This window comes from Schistocerca cancellata, chromosome 3 (assembly GCF_023864275.1).
Source record: "Schistocerca cancellata isolate TAMUIC-IGC-003103 chromosome 3, iqSchCanc2.1, whole genome shotgun sequence".
Lineage (NCBI taxonomy): Eukaryota > Metazoa > Arthropoda > Insecta > Orthoptera > Acrididae > Schistocerca > Schistocerca cancellata.
The window spans coordinates 618111272-618124705 of record NC_064628.1 but is presented as its reverse complement, the minus strand read 5'-3'; the positions used below and the strand labels follow the sequence as shown (position 1 = coordinate 618124705).

Here is a 13434-nt window from a genome sequence, read left to right as displayed (position 1 = left end):
GCTACTGTTTTATGACAGGGCGCATTGTCATGCTCATACAATCATCGTCTCCGAACTGTTCTTCTACAGGACACAACGCTGTAAAATGTGTTAATTTTCTTCCGCATATAGGGTTTTCTTTAGAGCAATAAGTGTACCACAACCTAATCATGAAAAATTCCTTCGTACCGTAACACTGCCTCCCTCGTCCCTCGCTGTTAGTATTACGCATGGTGACAGGCAACGTTATCTGGGCATTCACCAAACCCAAACCCTTCCAACGTCTTGCCACGGAGTACAGCGTGATCCATCAGCCCACATCACACTTTCCAGGATCAGGATCCACTGCTAGTACTATGACAGTTACGCGGGACGTGGTAAAACTAGGATCTCATGGTCGAGCGGCTGCTGATAAGCCACACATCACGCCTGTAAATGCCAGACGACGCTTCGCTTGGTGTAAGCAGCGTAAACATTGGACTATTTAACTGTCGAAAAACGTTGTGTGGAGTGACAAATCACGGTACGCTATGTGGCAATCCGATGTCAGGGTGAGGGGATGGAGAATGCCCGGTGAAGGTCATCTGCCAGCGTGTGTAGTGCCAACAGTAAAATTCGGAGGCGGTGGTGTTTTTCGTGGACGGGGCTTACACCCCTTGTTGTTTTGCGGAACACTATCACAGCACAGGTCTACACTGATATTTCAAGCACCGTCTTGCTTCCCACTGTTGAAGAGCAATTCAGGGATGGCGATAGCATCTTTCTACAAGATTGAGCAACTGTTCATAATGCACAGCCTGTGTCCGAGTGGTTATACGACAATAACATCTGGCCTGCACAGAGTCCTGACCTGAATCCTACAGAACACATTTTGGATGTTTTGGAACGCCGACTTCGTGCCAGGCCTCACCGACCGATATTGATACTTCTCCTCAGTGCAGCACTCCGTGAAGAAGTGGAAGCTGTCGGCAATGCTAAGGGTAGGCCAACACCATATTGAATTTCAGCATTACCGATAGAGGGTGCCACGAACTTTTAACTCATTTCAGCCGGGTGTCTGGATACTTTTGATCACATAGTGTAGTTCTCTCCATCATTCCTGAAAACTTGTACCATCTTGTCAAAAATCCCCTGTTTGGAGGATGTCCGATGAGTGTATATAGACCAAATTCCGTAATAATTCACGCATTGTTTAAGATACTGAAATAATTTTTTTCGCCAAGTGATACCGAGATAACTAATTTTTAATATATCTAAGTACACAAATCGAAAATATGGTTTTTATGAAAGACCACTGCCTCTTTATTGACACGAAATAATTAGTGATATCAACAAGGGATCTCAAATTTATTACATTCTGGATCTACAGAAGGCTTTTAACACCATTCCTTGGAAGCGGCTTTTATACAAGTTGCGTGCCTACGGGGTATCGTCGCGATTGTATGACTGGATTAGTGACTTATTGTGAAAAAGGTTACATTTCGTAGCAACTGACAGGAATCGTGTAAAACGAAAGTAATCTCTGGTATTCCCCAGTGTAGTGTTATAGGCCCTCTGCTGGTCCTTATTTATATAAATGATTTAGGAGACAATCCGAGCAATCCCCTTGAACTATTTGCAGATGATTCTGTAGTTTAATCGCTAGCAAACCTTCATAAAAAGAATCTGTTAAATTTCAGTTACGCTATAAATTACTCAAATTTAAAGTCTGTCAATCAAACTAAGTACCTACGGGTTGCAGTTACGAAAAGTTAAACTGGAATGAGGACACAGAGAATGTGGTGAGGAAGGCGAACCGAAGGCAGAACACGTGCAAGATGTAAAAATGTCTACTAAAGAGATTGCTTACATTAAGATTCTACGTCCTCTTACGGAACATAGCTATGCTATATGGGTTCCTATCCAGTTAGGACTGACAGAGGACATTGAAAAAATTCAAAGAAGGACAGCTCGTTTTGTTCTATCCGCGAAAAAGCGGATGGAGTGTCACGGATATGATACACGGGTAAGTGTGGCAGTCATTTTTGAAAGGCGTTTTTCGTTGGGCCGAAATCTTTCACGAATCTTAAATCACCAACTATCCGCTACGAATCGTTGACTCCCACTTATAGAGAGAAGAATGATCATCGCAGTGAAATAACGGAAATCAGAGCTTTCATGAAAAGACTTAAACGTTCGTTTATCCACGTGGCACTATAGAGTGGAACGGTACAAAAGGATTCCGTCAAAATATTATGTGCGAACTGCAGGGTAGTCATGTACATTTATTAAGACCATTAGATAATTCTGGGGAATGATATTACATTGGTGAATAATGTCTGTTAATGATTCTAGTAAAATACTTGACAGTAACAGCTCTGAAATACAAATATTTATCTCAAAGTCTGACATCAAGATGTTTTTTCACCCCGTTTATCTGTTTATATCGTAAAAATGTACGTAAACAGCGTTTTGCCAGCATCACTGGTTTCAACTCTCATCAAATCTTTGGGCAGTTTTTCTGAGGTTTTTATTCGACAGCTGACAAACCTTGCACCACAGTGCTTCTCGTTTCAAGAGGCATCGTATTACGTTCAAGTAAGTCTTATAATGAGAAAGAAACATGTTTACTCAAATACCATGGTTTATATGAAAGCTACGGGTTTTTACATTATCTTGCTTCAGAAATTTGTAAATTATCAGTTACGTCCACATTATGTGGATTAAGCTTTATAACAGAATTTTACTCGAACTGTAGTTCGCCATTGTATTTGATAGGAAAGAGAAAAAAAAGGAAAAAAATATTCTCGTCTCTGCGGAATTTAACGTGGCTCACTAAAAATGTAGGGAAATTGCCTTTTTACATTAAAAACAAATTACAGAAAGCAGGGCAGATGAGTATTAAATAATACTTCGATAACAATTTGGAAAGTAGCTATTATTAATTAATTTACTTCACTGTCATCCATGAAGTGTCTAATGACTTACTGGTCGCGGGCACACTTACCTGCTGCGACATGATCAAATGGAGAAGACAAGAAATACTCCAGAACGTATAGAGACATGGAATCACTATTCTTGACAACGTATTACCCGACAGAAAATATGAAGTTAAGCACCAATGAATGTTTTACAATTCCCGGTTGCCATTCTCCACTTCTGGCACTGTAAGGAGCACACGATATAGAATGTTGCTGCAACTACGCACGCATTCACATCCTTCTGATACTAACGTGCGCGTATCGGGAGGACCGAATCCATATTTGACAGGCGTGAGCAGGAACTATCGATTTCATTGCCGTGCTCTCCTCTCCCGCGTAATACCACAACGATAAGCTGGCCGATAAGAAGGCCGTCCTCCTGGGGTCAACGACACTTCACGCGACACATGTTTGTCTCCCAAATGGCGACGTGTTAGCTTAAAGTATTTTAATCGCTGCTACTTTCTTCCTTACACTTCTCATAATACCGTGAGTAAAGGTGACGTCGTTGACGGCTTTGTTGATCAACAAACATGACAACAGAGTCGCAAATATTTCATTCTTTGTTTATTTTCGTTGTAGAAGGTGTAATAAACTCAGACCCGTTTCTAGAAAAAAGGAACAGCTGAGAGGCAAGTTTCCTATCCACAATAAAGGGCAAGCGTAAGTGAGTAATTCCACCAACGAACCTCAGGTTTTCCCTATATTCTCATGTTTTTATTTATTTTCGTTATTTATGCTATGTTGCTTTATCTTCGACAATTTTATCTTATAATAGTAATAATAATTTGTGGAGTGAAACATGTTAGTTGCAGTTGCCAATACATTACTTGTTCTCCATGTAGTCATAACTGCAATTGATAGGTACCCGTTCTTAAAGAAGCTTGTTAATGCACTTGAATCTTATATACGATATTTCTGTTATTAACAGACATTAGCCTTTTCACTAGTTTCTCTTTTCGATGCTTTGTTTTACACGATTAAGGTGAATATAACTTCGAATCCATTAGTAAAGGGGACTGATGACCTCAGCAGTTAAGTCCCATAGTGCTCAGAGCCATTTTTTTCCCTTAGTGATCTGACTTTAATAATCAGTCCTGCCTTTGATCATTTAGCATAATAACCGCAACTGATAATTTATTTGACTCACATTGTGATATATATCCTTCGTCTAGTGTGATATCTTCGAGCAGCTGTATCGCGACTGCCGCTCCTTTTGTCCGAGATAATCATCTTTCTTTTCTGGACGTCATGCAAGGACATGTTATACACTACACAGGGTGATTTTTCTAGATGATTGAAAAATGCAGGAAACGATCCAAGAGAAAATAAGGATTAAAGAAGGTAATATGGTTATTTGGCCGGAGGTAGGTTGCCCGCCAGCATGGATAAGCCAGGCGATCCTGTGCAACATTCTCAACTGTCACTGTCCGTATGACGTACAACCCGTGCGGGCCTTATTACTCACGGACTTGCCTCCGCAGCGACGGTTGTGTTGCTGGTTCGTAACAGAGGCCACCATCATTCTAGGATTGTTGTCACCCTTTCTATTCACAGATGAGGCTACGTCTACGATGTCAGTGCATAGTACGCCATCTGCATAAGATTAGGATCGCACAACTAAAGCTGTCAGGTCTGCCTGAACATATGTGGTTGCGTTGTAAGGCAAGAGGCAATCTACCACTTGCATACCGCGAGGACGAGTGTCGTACATTTTACCCAAGAAATTAATTGTGAGAAATCTTTGTGCAAAGGTGTGCTGCATTTGTTGAATGTTGGCCAGTGTGATTACGAAAGCGATATTCGACAATATTTTGAAAGTCTTAGAAAGAATCGGACTGACTTTGCAGGCGGATTTGCCACTCTAGCTGAGACACCGATCAATCACTTTAAGTCTGAAACAAAACAGCAATAAATAGCGGTGCATGGGAGCTGGTGTCATTGTACTAAAACTAACGAAGTCGATTTCGTCTGGTGGAAATATTATGGCCAGTGTTTTCTGCGATGCAAGGTTATTCCTATTATTACCTTGCAAAGCGAAAAAGAATAGCTCACTGATAATTCCCACGACTTGTAACTAAATGGATAGGAAAATACATGAGAAACGTACTGAATTAAAAAAGAAGTAATTCAAGTCAATGCAACCTCACACGAAATTACTTTGCCAATATAATAAATGAAGGATTTGAAGTTCGAGTTTTCGGAACGTCCACGATATTCAGAAAATTTGTCACCAGCTGATTCCATTTATTGCCAAATGTAAAAGGAATTTTTTCTGGAAGATATCTGGAATGCAATGAACAGGCAACGGCAGCCGTAGTTGGCCATAAATCCTTGGCAGGCCTGCATAATGCCTACAGATTTCTTACAGATACTACCACAAGGCAACCATAAATTCGTTGTCTGCCAACATTCAATACTCGATAGCCACCAACTCACACGACATTACGGTGCCGCGAATAATCGTACAACTTTTGCATTCCTCGTTCCTTGTTTGTGCTTGTAGTGTGAACAAGTAACCAAACATTATGAGGGGCAATAAAGCACATCCACTATTCTCTCTGCTGTATACTGACCGAGAGTTGTATGGCTGAAACGACAGTGGAAGCAGCCTGTATTTCCTGTACAAGAACATGATGGCTGTGAAGCTACGGAAACTGCCAGGGGTGACTTATTTAGACACACAGATGACGTCATTAAACTGTTGGGGTAGAAGAGAATCTCCCATAAACTGGGAGAAGGCAACAAGTATGAAAGACAAGTAACAGCCTCTACCAGTGACGGAGAACTTACTAGTTCCGAATAATGGCACAATACTGGTTAAGGCTGGACTCCCAGAAGGCACCGCAGCGGCTGCATACAAAAGAAATGAGTATTATCTGGGAGATGTACCAAGACTCGCGCAATCCTGCGAGACATCAGCACGCATCTTAGCCCACTGATGGCATCCAGACGCCTAGCGGCCAACGGTCTACTGCCTTGACCTCGGCGAAATTTAGAATGCTGCCTGCCAGAGGCCTCTGAACTGGTGATGTATCAGCGCAAGCAACTACGTTCAGAGACCCAGGGGAAAATATTGCAGCCAAGCCAAGCGCTCTGAGATGTTGCCGTCAATTTTATTTTATTTCCCTGTTCTATTGAAGATACAAATTAATAAGATATTTTTCTTAATGTAAGTGGTTCTGCATTAGCCACAATTTCTCCAAATAATCCGTTCCCAATTCCATTGCTCTGATCAATCTTGCATTACCTTCTGGCCCCCAGAAATCGTTAGAAAAGCACTTCTGATGACAGGAGGATCACTACAAACGCGGAGCCCACCGTATGGCTCGCAGAGCATAAATACTACAATGAGTAATTTACAAGTCGCTAAGATACGGCCGGCCGCGGTGGTCTAGCGGTTCTAGGCGCGCAGTCCAGAACCGCGCGACCGCTACGGTCGCAGCTTCGAATCCTGCCTCGGGCATGGATGTGTGTGATGTCCTTAGGTTAGTTAGGTTTAAGTAGTTCTAAGTTATAGGGGACTGATGACCTCAGATGTTAAGACCCATAGTGCTCAGAGCCATTTGAACCAGAGTTATTCCTAAGTATTCTCATTAGTCTGGGGACCTCATGCTGTTGGATTACCAGAAAAGACAAAGCTCCAACGAAGAGTGGTTTGTTTCGTTACAGGATCGTTTGGTACGCGAGAGAGTATTACAGTGCTGCTCAGCAAACTCACGCCATTTATGAATAGAACTGAGAAACAGAGGGGGAAGGGAATTATGATGTTGAAAGTATCCTCTGCCACGCACCGCGGGCTGACTTCCACAGATGCAGATGAACAATGGTACCCTTTATGCATTATGCATAAGTTAGTATCACATAATTCTCCACCAGTAAAAGTCGATGTTGACCTAAAAATTTACAAATTAATGACGCTACGGTGCTAAATATTTTTCGAACAGTATAAATTAAAAGTAAAATACAAAATTCTGTCTCAATGTCTACTGTAGAGAATGGCCCCAACTGCAAAAGGAAGTAGAGGCAGCTGTCGGTGTGCTTTTAGAAGGAACAGTTCAACTATAGATCAGCCTTTTACTCTCAGGCGTGTAACCGAGAAAGCTTGGGAATACAACGTTGACATTCATATGACTTCAGCATATGTAAGAGCACAGTCGTCAATGTCTCGAAAGAGTTTCAGTTTACACAAAAGATAACATGCATACTGCAGATGTGTTTAACGGGAACCTGTTGCAGAGGAAAGATCAGTGCCGCAGTCTCGGATCATTTTGAAGCAATAACTCGCCTTAGATAAGGAGACGCATTATCTCCTATAACTTTCAATTTAATTGTAGAAGAGATAAGCAGAGAACACAAAAAGTTCAACTCATCTGCAAAAATTTGGGTGATCTATTTAAATAAAAACGTAAATATTCGTTTGTGCAAAACGTTAAGTCTCTTCACCGTTTGCTTTTTATTTTGAAAATTTGACGCGACATTTTATACCTTCTGGAGAGCCATCTCATAATACATGATGGCGGCACTCTGATACCAAAAATCTCGAAACTTTCCTGACCGATTTACCTCGTATTTGTGCATGATACTCTAATGAACATTTGGATGGACATAGGCTATATAGCAAAAATCTCGAAAATATTTTGAATAATTTACTTAAAATTTTTACGTGATACTCTAATAAATATTCATATGGACATAAGCTATATATATTTTTAAACAACCTTTGTGCTTTGCTGTGAATACGTACGGGTTTGTTTTCTTTCTCGCAATCAGTTTTGTCTAAGGTAGTAGGGCATTTAAACCATTAGAAAAATTGTTTCTTCCTCATATACCCTTTCTCATTATACACGGTGATGCGAAAAAAGTTTACTAATTGACATGGCACATCGGGCATACAAGGATCAGTTACCACATAGGAACCGGGGGTCGCAAAGGCCATCTGGGGTTACTAAATGGCGTTGCAGTTATTTAGTCACATGCTACAAATGGACGGCCGCTACAGGAGTTGCTTAAATTTTTGTCCACACGCATTGAGACACACCTAACATCGGCGCTGCGTTGAGCGGCGCACCCTCTCACAGATATCTGGTGCACCTCGAAGATGTCCTGCTGCCGCAGCAATCCTGCTCACTAGGTCCTCCGGCGATGTAACAGGTGTTCCATACACAAGGCCCTTCAGATACCTCACAGGAAAAAATCGATTGGGGACAGAGCGGGTGATAGTAGTGGCCATGCGACGAACCCACCGTTACCAATCCAGCGGACGGGAAAGGTTGCCTACAAATGTGCCCTCTTTTTGTCTGCTGAAAATCGCAGGTACTCCGTCGTGCTGAAATCGAAAGCGACGGCAAATAGGCATCGGAACATCAATCAGCATGTCCAGCAGGATGTTTCGCAGGAAAACGAGATACCTGTGAACATCAAGATGGTCCAGGAGAACGTACGGCCCAATTAAACGGTCACCAAAGTTCCCAGCCCACACGTGGCCGTAGCGTCCTCTCGGGGCGTTGTGAGCCCAGGTTCGAATGTGATTACTGATCCTTGTTGTATAACCGATGTGCCATGTTAGTTTGTAAACTTTTTGTGAATTACGCTGCATATATTTTTAAACAGCTGATTTACGTAGACATTGATCCCACCATACTTCATTCAAATCTTTAGAAGGGCAATACGTATTTAATGGACTCTCCTACCTCGACGAAACACTACCTTGTTAACAGAAACATAACATTATTTACTTTTAAGAGATACAGCAAAAGCCACTTTCTTATGTGTGTCTATGTATGTCAATACTCATTCTGTGCTTCCACCCATCGTAATCTGTCATAATACGTATCTGAATCTTCCGTAAAATAAAGAAGCGTAAAATGTTGGTAGGTGCATATTAACACACCATAAAAATATCAGGAAAATCTGTAATACATTTCTTCTACGTGACTCTTTCCCACGTCTAAGAAAACGTTACGTCGCTGAATTACGTACATGGCGATTCGGGCAAGATGTCCTTTTCTGTAACTTACAGAACAGTAAGTGGAAGGAATATTTGTTTAGATAGATAAACTTAACAATAGTTATTCCTTTTACGGAGCTACGAACGTAGTTTATTTAGATTTTCCAGAGTGTTACAGCAGCGAGAAAGCCAATAACGATAGTAGTTTAGAGGTATTCTGCATCAACCTGTATTCTGAAGTACGTGAGAGATAGCATGAATCTTGAAGGAAATGAATTACTTTTGTTTAGGGCAATGAGAAGCGTTGGATAATGGGAAAAGTGAGGGATCTGAAGTACGGATAGTAGGAACTTCCTCTGTGTTCAGTAGTGTGTGTCCGCCTCTCTTTTCCCAAATCTAATCATTCCCAGTGGAGAGAGTTTCGGGTTCAATGATGAGAGAGTCGTAGCCGCAGCTGGATATGTTTTCTTTCTTACAGAATTACTTTTCAGGTGCAGATTCTACTTACCGGAAGAACACTGGTCAAAATGTGCTAAGATGCACATTGTAGTGGGTGATTGTTGACAGTCACTATAAGCCTATTTTGGCTTTTAAGCGATTATCAGGAGGCGGCCGCAACTACAGGGACTGTCAGTAACATTCGGTTACTACACCATTCCTAGCAGCTTGTGTTTTATCTCCACCTACAGATTTAACAACAAATTGAAACTCAGCAAATTTGAAAACATCGCCATATTAAATGAAGACATGGCATATAATTTCTTAAGTAACATTATAATTTCTTAAATAATATTTGACAGCTTAATATTGTAGAATCAGTAACTGTTTTTGAAAAAAAATTGGTATTGGAACTCAGTTGTTTGTGGGATGCCACTTCTGCTGTATAATTGCTTCTACAGGCACCTGTAAGCTATTAACGCTTTTTGTGCTGTACCTACGCCGAATTAGTTGTCGTTCTTTCTTTAGCTTCATTTTCAAGCATTCTTTCGAATTGATTGCAGTTCTCCTGATCCTTCTGTTGAATTCGTCACTGTTTACTCAATGTGTTTCAGCAAGCATAACATCATTCCGCCACTGTGACCCTTCGTTAAGCTGACCCTTTGTAAATAGAGCTAGTTACGTCGTTTCACTTAGGTTACGTGTCATTTTTTGTCATTTTCCCGTCATGTCCTTCTTTCACGATAACATCCCGAACGGTTAATTAAACTAGTTGCTTACTACATTCTAGCTGTATCTGGGCTGCAGTTTTAGTGCACCAAGGTGAGGATTTCGCTCTATATTTATCACGCTTACTCGCCTTTCTCTTTTATGTAGCTCCCTTGGCTGCTTTTTTTCAGCGACAGATTCTATGCGACTTTCCTTCACAAGTAGTGTTATTATATCCCCAACTTCTGGGTCTGTTCTCCAACTTAGAAATATCTCTGACTGCGAATCTCCGCACAGTGAAAGATATTACATCTATACTATGCAAGCCAACTTGCGGTGTGTGGAAGAGGTTACTTTGTGAACCACTGTCACTTCTCCTCTTCCAGTCCTGAATAGTTCGAGGGAAAACCTCTGCGTGGGCTCGAATCTCTCTCATTTTATCTTCACGATCATTCCGCAAGTTACACGTTGACTTTTCTAGGAGCGTACGCTCTCGGAACAACAAACCACGCCGTTATCCAGAACGCTGTGTTAGTTCCCTTCATGACCATCTGACCATTATGACATTGTAAACACTGCGGCAGGACGGAACAATAACAAGTCCGCGGATAGGGAGATACAACCCGCATCATACTTCGCGCAACGTGGTTCAAATGGCTCTGAGCACTATGGGACTTAACAGCTGAGGCTATCAGTCCCCTAGAACTTAGAACTACTTAAACCTAACTAACCTAAGGACATCACACACATCCATGCCCGAGGCAGGATTCGAACCTGCGACCGTAGCGGTCGCGCGGTTCCATACTGAAGCGCCTAGAACCGCTCGGCCACCATGGCCGGCTGCGCAACGTGCATTTATACTACGGAACTATTATGTGACCGAATGTGAAAGATTTGTTCTTTTACGACGCTTCCAAGCTATTTTCAAAACTATCTTTATTAACATTTTACAGTGATTCAGTTATGCTTTTTTTTTTAATAGCTATCTCCCTCACTACTCTGGAGGGCCGCTTTCAATGCTGCCAAAAGTCAAGGCATGGTACTGTCCAAGCATCGTCAACCAGCTGTCGCCAATGCTGTGCTCACTGGTCATCACATTGAGAGGACCAAATCCTCGAAGTCTTCTAACATGGAAGGACTACATTTTTCGTGTGCATAAGCGAACAACGCAGCATCTTGGTGCGCTGTATTCGCTTCTTAGAGGTCTTACCTGTCAGTCAGTTGTTGTCTCTATATCTATAAGTTGAGTATATGGCCCGTGGTGAACTACTCCAGTAATGTATTGGAAATTCCAGTTCCTAGCCACATCAAGCGCCTACAGGCCTTCCAGAACAAAATCCTGCGCTGAGTGTTTTATGTCCCCTACGACTCCCCGCCACATTACCTCTATGCCATGACTGCCGAGTCCTATACCCTTGAACGATGCGAACTTGTGGCGAGAATGCTCTACACCAAGTTCGCCAACTAGGAAGGAGGAACGACGGTCATGACGCTACTTCGTCAGTAGGCAGCGCCCTCTGATGTTGTATTGGATCAAACACGAATCCAGGACCACACCGGAGAAGCCGAGCCGTGTATCTCACGACTACAGTAGGCTAGACCCTAGGGCTGAAACTACGATAAGCTCGTTGTGGATTTACTGTCCCGACCGGAAGAAGCGTGCCTGCTGCTCTCTCGCTACTGATCCGGAATATTTTTGTGTACATTTCATCCATAATCTCTCAGCAGGGAGGAGATTAGATCTAACATCCCGTTGATAATGAGGTCATTAGAGACGAAGAACAAGCTCGGATTAGGGAGGGACAGGGACGGAAATCGGCCGTGCTCTTTCAAAGGATCCGGCGTGGCATTTGTCTGAGGCGATTTACGGAAATCACGGCAAACGTAAATCAGGATGGTCGGACGCGGGTTTGAACCGTCGTCCTTCCTCACGCGAGTCGAGTGTGTGAACCACAGCGCGATTCCGCTCGGTGTAATCACTCAACAGACGTCGAAAATGTTTAAAGACAGTGTCTGACCGAATGTTAATGACCATGTAAACGTTTCCAGAATGAGATTTTCACTCTGCAGCGGAGTGTGCGCTGATATGAAACTTCCTGGCAGATAAAAACTGTGTGCCGGACCTAGACTCGAACTCGGGACCTTTGCCTTTCGCGGGCAAGTGCTCGCAGGAGAGCTTCTGTAAAGTTTGGAAGGTAGGAGACGAGGTACTGGCAGAAGTAAGGCTGTGAGGACTGGGCGTGAGTCGTGCTTTGGTAGCTCAGTTGGTTAGAGTACTTGCCCGTGAAAGGCAAAGGTCCCGAGTTCGAGTCTCGGTTCGGCACACAGTTTTAATCTGCCAGGAAGTTTCATGTAAACGTTGTTGGCAACCCTGGTGTTATAGCAGTTGTAACGTTGAGTAGATGGTAAGGAGCGTTGGCAGAGAGGCAGTGGTCCGTCGCATCGCCTACCTGCTGCCCGGAGTGCCAAATACTGCGCCGGCGTAGCGCGGCCCGCCGCACGCATCGCCGCCTTCTGCCGCCGCAGGAGGTCTCCACTCGCCGGCCGCGGCAGCCACTCCAGTGCTGTCCCGCTGCGCTCGTCTTCCTCCACGTCTGCAGACCCGCACGGCACCGACGCACACTCACTCCTGCCGCGCGCGCTGCCCCTCCGGGCCGCCGCCTTTCGACAATATTACGTAACACAGGTTGGCAGCCCTGTGTGAGGACCCCACCTCAGACGCGCTAATCGTAGCGACGCGTAGCGAAACGGCGAAATTCGCGGACGGTTGGCGACACTGGTAGCCATCCCGGTTGTGGACCACTGCTTCACTGCGTGGGTGGACGCGTCTCAGGACAGGCGGCTGCCAATGACGCAATATAAGAAGCCTTCTTTTAGCTACCGCTGTTGCGCTCTACCAAAACTACGTTTCGGTAGCTTTCATACAGTTTATAAATGACATAGTAAGTAGTAGGACTACCGATACCACTGGTAGCACTGGTAGGGAATGAAACACAGTTGAATGTGTGAGAGAGAAACTGGGAGTCAACGATTTCTGTTTGCTTTTTGGTGAGAACCGCATATCGTTCAATATTAGCCCACTGGCTAGTTTATGTCTATATATGAATTGCACTTTGTAGGTAGTAAAAATTACTTGATCGCATAACTATTGTGTTTTTATGTAACCAAGGAAATTAGTTTTGATGCATGTGCAGTGTACATGCACAAACATAAAAGAATCTATATAATTATCGTTGTTATTTTGTAAAAAATACGTTCTTCATCATGATCAAAGGAAAGAGAAATGTTCAAATGTGTGTGAAATCTTATGGGACTTAACTGCTAAGGCCATCAGTCCCTAAGCTTGCACACTACTTAGCCTAAATTATCCTAAGGACAAACAGACACACCCATCCCATG

The 13434-nt window shown here is 43.1% G+C and overlaps 1 protein-coding gene across 1 annotated transcript in view; it reads right to left on the bottom strand.

The window, feature by feature from the left end:
• LOC126175523 (uncharacterized) overlaps positions 1–12652 on the bottom strand; it is a 337116-nt gene extending 324464 nt beyond the window's left edge. The window contains exon 1 of the mRNA XM_049922350.1: positions 12486–12652. The gene's annotated coding sequence lies outside the window, so the exon portion shown is untranslated. The remainder of the gene's footprint in view (positions 1–12485) is intronic.
• Between the last annotated feature and the right edge of the window lie 782 nt (positions 12653–13434).